This window comes from Betta splendens, chromosome 4 (assembly GCF_900634795.4).
Source record: "Betta splendens chromosome 4, fBetSpl5.4, whole genome shotgun sequence".
NCBI lineage: Eukaryota > Metazoa > Chordata > Actinopteri > Anabantiformes > Osphronemidae > Betta > Betta splendens.
The window spans coordinates 10847373-10854675 of NC_040884.2; the positions used below are offsets into that span (position 1 = coordinate 10847373).

Consider the following 7303-nt stretch of genomic DNA (forward strand, 5'->3'; position numbering starts at 1 on the left):
TAACAATGGGAATGAAAATGAGAGAAAAGGGCAGGTTTAATCTTTACTGTTTGTTGAAAAAAAAGGCTGAGGACTATTGCATTTGGTGTATGTACACATTCACACATCACTAGCAGTTTACACCCACACAAGCACTAAACCTAGAATACATAGCATTATAACATGCTAGATAAAGACTGTTGTTGCGTGTGCCTCTAGCACATGCACTCCCAAGAATGTTAAGGATGGGAAGTAGCTTTATGCACGACCTTTAACTACTTTTCTTCACCACTCCACACCCATTTCTCCTTGACTGAACCTGCAGCTACAAGGAGGAGCAGGCATACAAGGTCCCAGGGGTGATCAAGGAGGAAGGGCTTAGTGGAGCAGGGGGACAAGGCTGTCACACCGTGTCAGCTGATGGCTTAGCGTGATGCATGTCACTTATCAGATTGGTGGGGGTTGGGGATCATAGTATGTATGCATGTATGACAGAGGAAGCATTGAGAAACTAGATGCAGATGCCTTTTATGTTGTTCCTTCATTTATACACATAAATATACATTAAACATGCATACACACACAATTTACATGCTCCTGGAAACATAATACCCTCCTCCAAAAATAAATTATAAAAAAATCACAAGCAATCCTTAATCCTTCCTTCAAGCTCAGTGCAGTAACTGGTCCTGTTAAAAGCTCCTTTATTCCCCCCCCTCTCCCTTCCCTTTTCATCTTTCTCACCCCTGCCTTGGTGCCCCAGTTCACTTCACTGCACACAAGCTTTCTTCTTCCACTTTTACTTAATCCACGCCTCACTCCCATTTATATGACCCCCATTCTCCATTTCAGAGTTGCCTTACAATTTTTGCAGCGTTCACCTATTTCTTTGTACATATAAATGCAAAATCACACTATATAATACTGTAAAGTAACAGTATATGAACTGTGTAAAATATTACTTTTTGTAACACCCAGCCATTAAGCAAATGACCAAGAATATTGATTTTATGTGGTAAGCAAATACACATTTACACTATCTATGAAAAAATAGAGCTTCTTTTAGATGATATATATATAACTATAAAAGATAATGTCAGTCTGAGGCACAGCTTACAATGTCTCCCTGATAAAATTGCGTAGTCAATAGAATATTATTCCTCAGAATGAAAATGAATAATCACATGGAAAACAAAATATTAATAATAATAAAAAAATATTGAATTTACACTTGGACACAGTGAAGCAAATGCATTCTCAAATCCCTAAATGACTAGAACTTAGATTCTATCAATACATACATACTTCTAACCATTCACACAATAATAAGCTTATCATAAAACAAATCAAATTTTGCGAAGTCTGAAGGTTGAGTCATGTCAGTTGGATTCTTTTCAGTAGAAACATTTTACCACTAATACAGATGACTTCTTTAGTCTGAAGGAAGTTGGCTGAAGGCCAGACATTTATCCTTCAGTAAGGTTTCCCCTCCCACCTTTAACGACGGGCTCAAAATGAAAACAAAGGGCTGAGGGTAGTGACTAGGTTTGAAGTCTCAAACTCCTCCCCTATCGTTACAGAGTCGTTGGGTTTGTCCTTACTGTTGGACTTGTGAATAGGTCTCGAGCTTCTCTGCAACGATCTTCTTTAGAACAACATACGCTAAGCTACTCGCTAGCTAAATAAGGAATCCTAAGGAATCTGTGGATATGTACCAAAGCATGCTAGCTATCATATTGTGATATTGGCTCATATCATGAGTTATTAGCCAATGAACACCATATGCTAAGCTAAATAAACAATGTAAACATTCAAATATTGTCATATATAGTCAATATTACTGGTGAACCAACCCCATTCTGTTATTCCTATGTTATGGGAAGTTACCCAAGAACTCTTTATCTGCCTTATCTGAGAACTTCTGCAGATGACAGGATGCTGAGGTGGACATGAACTCTGCAGTATAGACAGTGAACAGAAACAGATCCAGAACTGTTCCCTGCGTGGCTCCTGTGTTGCAGACAACCATGTCAGACTCACAGTGGCAAGCCCTCACATACGGCAATTGGTTCGAGAGGTAGTCCAGCATCCATGCAGACAGATATTGGTCCACCCCTATGTGCATCAACTTGTCCCTCCGAAGCAACAGTTGGATGGTGTTGAAAGCACAGGAGAAGTCAAAGAACATGATTCTTCACAGAGCTCCCAGCCTGGTCTAGATGACAGCATTCTCAACTCCGATACCCGTCTGGTAGGCGAACTGTAGCAGGTCCATTGACTGACTCACCATAATACGAAGATGGGTGAGCACCAGCCTCTCCATCGTGTTCATCAGATGAGAGGTCAGCGCCACCGGTCTGTAGTCTTTGAAGTCAGTCGGCCGAGATGTCTTTGGTAAAGGTACCACGCAGGATGTCTTCTGTACTGTAGGCAGAAAGGCACAACAGCACAAGAAGAGCAGACAATGGCGAAGTCACAGAAGCAGGCAGTCAGGCAACAGAAGGCAAGGCTACGGTACAGACGGGTGATCCAAACTTTGGTTCTAACATGGAGGTAAACCAAAAAGGAGAACCAAAACGAACACGGCAGAGTTACAACACGTGATCATTATACACAGATTGAGTCCAAGAAACGTTTACAACCAGTCCATGAGAGAAGTCCAAACACGGGAAAAACAACATAAAGTCATCCTTTCATCATCTCAGGGAGGATGAAGGTGAAGCGAGGCTCAATTCAGCAGCCGTTGGGCTGGAAGAAGACCACTAACGCCCAGTGGCGAACGGTGGGTTCTGGGAGGTCGGCATTGAAACAAGCCGCCTCCAGAGACCCAGAGGGAGCGACGACGTCCTCCAGCATGGGGGCCGGTGATGTCTGCCAGTCAGGATACAGGTGGAGGCCGATACATGTAGGCAGATAGGTACAACGTTGGCGGATGCCAATCCAGGAAGCTGAAGAGTCGAGGAGGTCGCTAAGCCAGGGACAATGGCAGATGAGGAGCTGGAACCAGACGAGAAACCAGAGCCAGAGATGAGAAACCGGAGTTGGAGCCAGAGACGAGAGACAAACCAGGGACGAGGACAGACGAGGAGACGGAGCTAGAACTAGAGACAAACCCAGAGATGGAGCCGGTTGCGTTGAGGGTCCATGACTGGAACAGGCTGTAGTGCTGCGGCCGGGGCAGGCTGCGGATCTGTGACTGGAGCAGGCTGCGGTGCTGCGACCGGGACAGGCTGCGGCCGGGGCGGGCTGAGGTAGATGAGGTTGGGGAATTAGCTCAGAGTCCTCAGGGTTCTGACTGGTTCTGACCATGAGAGGTCAGGGTAGGGTCGCCAGGAACCAGCATGAAGGTCGATGGTGGGATCAGAACACAGGGGGGATCGGAGGGATTCCTGCAGCGTCTGGTTACGGCCGCTCCCCAGCAGGTAGAGCCAGAGCGCAGTCTAGCGACTGCAGAGATACCGGAGCTGAGGATTTAGCAGGGCACAGAGGCAAAGCAGGAGCAGACACATGAGCAGGACCACGAGACCAAGTAGGAACCAAGGAGTGGAGAGCACAGCAGGAGCTGGTGGTGGGACGTCAGTGGGACGTCAGTGGAGAGCCATGAGCCGATGTTGAATGAGGGATCAACGCACAGGCGGCCGCGGCGCGCAGGACGTGCTCTAATTCCTCACTTGAGCACAGCTGGTCGAAGAGGGTGTGAACGTCGGGAAAGTCTAGCCCGCAATCCTCGTCCTCCAGGACGAGAACCGCCACCTCAACTGCGCTCAGCTGGGCTTTCGGGCTGGCTGCTTCCTGGTTGTCCTTCACCAGCGCAGAGATGTCCAGGTATGTCCTGGCGTCGCAGAATTCCTCTTCACAGACAGACAAAACTGAATTGAACAAACCCCTGGGGCTGGCTGGGTCCAAGTCGGGCCAGATCGTACTGTCACAAACATGGTTCAAGATGGCGGACCCAATTACACAGCACTGAAGGCAGACAGGTAAGTACAAGGGTTTGAATGCAACTCAGAGTCAGGATACAAGCGGAGGTTGGTACACGTAGGCAGATAGGCACAACAGCACAAGAGGAGCAAGCAATGGCAAAGTCACAGAGGCAGGCAGTCAGGCAACAGAACGGTCAAGCAAGGCTACGGTACAGACAGGGGTGTTCCAAACTAGGTAACAATCGAGATAACTTCCTGGCTTTTGTCCTCGTTAACTCCCCCCTATCCTGGTTCAGAGTGAGGCAAAGGGGGGGTGGGCGGTGGCTGGTCTGGAGCTGTGGGTTGTTTGGGGGGTCCCTTTGTTGAAGGGAAGAGTAGACTGCGTGGTGCTGAGGTGTGAACAGCTGCAGCTGGGAGGAGACGCCTGGACTGGAGAGGTGTGAAGAGGGGGCCGTGTGGTTGGAGACTAAGCAGTGGTTGGAGACTGGGCAGAATAAAATTTATTAAAAAACAGGTTTAACTCATTTGCCAAGGCTTGGTCACCTGTGAACTGGCGACCATTTCCAGCCAGTCTGTGGCCAGAGAAGTGTTTTAATCTTCTCCACACATCACAGAAGTTGTTCTGCTCCAGGCGATGCTCCAGCTTCTTCTTTTAGTTGTCTTTGCACTTTCTGATTTTATACTTTAAGTCCCTCTGTACTCCTTGTTCCCTAAGAGAAAGGCCCTATTCTCATTTAAAAGGACATTCAGCTCAGGGGTCACCCAGGGCTTGTCTTTGGAGAAACGCACTCTCTTTGTTGCCAAAGTGCTTTCCACATGGAAATTAATGTAGTCCGTGATGCAGTGTGAGACTGTCAATGTTCTCCCCATGTGGGCTGCAGAGAACGTCCCAGTGTGTGGTTTTAAAGCAGTCCTTCAATTGCTTTGTTGCCCCCTCAGTCCAGATCTTCACTGTTTTAACCTGTGGTGTCTGTTGTTTCACCATTAGAGTGTAAGCAGGGGAGAGAGAGTGCCCTGTCTGCAGCCTGGACACGTTGCTGTGCACACATCGCCAATGAGCAATGACTACGAGCACCTGGGAGATAGTACGGCCGAAAGCTGACTGCCATCAGTTCAATGCCCTTGCTACAGTGTTGTTGTTAATGGTGATGTGGTCCGGGTTACACCATCTGTCGTTCACAAACACCGCCAGTCCGCCGCCTTTTGCCTTTCTGCCCTGCGCTACACTCCGGTCCGCCCACACCAACGTAAATCTGTTAACAGAGATCATAGAGTCCGGTGTGTCCTGATTCATCCATGTCTTGGTCAAACCCAGCAGGCTGCTCTCCTGGTACACGCGCTGCAGACGCATAAGCGCCGTTAGCTTGTCCTGCTTGTTAAAGAGAGAGCGGATGTTTCCAGTAATAATGGATGGCATGTATGGCTTGTACCTCCATTTCCTTTCCCGGCGTTTAACTCCAGCTCTGCAGCATTACAGAGCTGCTGGAACTTGATGACACACACGCCGCGCCATCTTGGTAGAGTTAGATGTTGAGATAACATTTGTTGAATTGGTGCTACATAAATAAAACAAGTTAAATTGAATGCATAAACTAACATTTAAATAATGAAACACATAAATGTGATCCTTGTGTGCACTTGGTGAAGTATTCTTGAGCAAGCACCACATGCGGTGAGTGGTAAGGCCGAGAGACACTTCCTACCTGTGCAAAGGCTGGCTGACTGACTATTGCATTCTTCAAATGAACATGAATGGATGGTTGGGTACACACTGTACAAGAATACATAAATAAGAGGATGTCAGAATTGACCTTTTCCTGCCGAAAAACCACTGCTATATACTGTTATGCTGAAACTTCCTCTTTAAGGGGTGCAATCACAGAAGTAGTCCATCATGCATATTATAACTGCCTGCATTTCTTGTCAAATGAGGAAGCTATGGTGGTAGTAACAGCTGTGATTAGTATTCATGTCGAAGTAGCTGCTCATTTCACAGAGCTGTCAGCACCTCTGATGCTTCATCGTGACCTACTTCTTCACAGTAAGTCTTTCTAAAAGTCTGTTGAACTGTCTGTCGCCTGGCTGACAAGAATCTTCTGCACACAAAAACTTTGCAGAAAGATGAGAGATGAAGAGGTTGCTTCTAAAGTCAAAAACTTTAGGGATAATAATGTTCTGATCTCTCCACCAGTTCAGCATTAAGCAGAAGTAGCTGTCAATTAAATGTTAAATGTGCAGCACCAAACTTTTATTTTAAGGTCACATTTGCCTCCAAAGCATGTGTTGTTGTGTAGAACATTTCATCTTTAACTACCAACAGCTTGACTGTAAAATAACTGACAAATGTTTGATTATTACTGACTGATGATAATACGGTTGTTGCAGTGCTGCTGCCAATCAATGTCTTTGGCTGCCTTTTCATAGTGATGCCACCTCCATACCAATTCCTTTTCCCTCCCTACGGCAGCACACAGCCTAATGAAGAGAATCCAATCCTTGTCCAATATCAGATCTCGCCATTAACAGTCTCCAATCAGGCAATTAAGAAAATGCATTTAGGCTTGCCGTAATTGACCACTGACGTCTTGATTTTGGTTTATAGACAACCAGTATAAAAGTAAGTGTATTCCGTTCTAGATTAGAATTGTGGATCCAATAAGCCAAATAAACAGCATGCATGAAGAAAGACTGAGGACACATTAGAATTACTACCTACTGCAGTATTTGATTAAGGCACTCTTGTAAACTTGGCATGAAAGATCTGCTCATATTAGCTAATGAAATCAGATCTACTTACTCTAAATCAAAACATTACAAGAATTAATACCAAAAACAGTTGAACTATGTCTAAATGTAGATGATTATGTTATCTTTATAATATATGTAAAAGTTTTTTTTAAATATTATAATCGTAATAAGGACAGAGGGGAAAGAAATAAAAAAAAAATACAAAAATGATAAGGAGACAAAATATAGACAAATGAGCGTTATGTGCAACTTAAGAGAGAAAAACCTATTATCATTTAATGTGACTATTGTCTTTTATTAGATGGCTATATACAAAATAAGCATATATGAAAGTATTATAGTAGTAGTAGGGTACGGTAACTCTTAATAATTATAGAAAGTCATTATTGATAACATTAATGATGAATTAATTCAAAAAAAGTATGAAAATGTTTGGCTTGTGTTGCTAGTACCAAAGTTAAGGGGTTTGGTACTTTATAGGCTATGATTTTATGTTTTTTAAAAATAAGTTTAAGTAGTAGTAGCATCGAGATCAACAAATAAATTAGTTCATCAGCACAGGTAACGTGATCAGTATGACAATCCGTTGGGCTGAAGTACACTGATTTATCTCTTTGCATACTGCATTTTTTTTTTCTTCTCGTTTCTCAGGA

The 7303-nt window shown here is 44.6% G+C and overlaps 1 long non-coding RNA gene across 1 annotated transcript; it reads right to left on the reverse strand.

The window, feature by feature from the left end:
• Window positions 1-491: 491 nt before the first annotated feature.
• LOC129604017 (uncharacterized) lies at window positions 492-7259 on the reverse strand. Its single transcript, XR_008694542.1, has 2 exons — window positions 3093-7259; window positions 492-2976 (listed from the first exon to the last, which is right to left on the reverse strand). It is a non-coding gene; the product is annotated as an uncharacterized LOC129604017 (long non-coding RNA).
• Window positions 7260-7303: the final 44 nt, after the last annotated feature.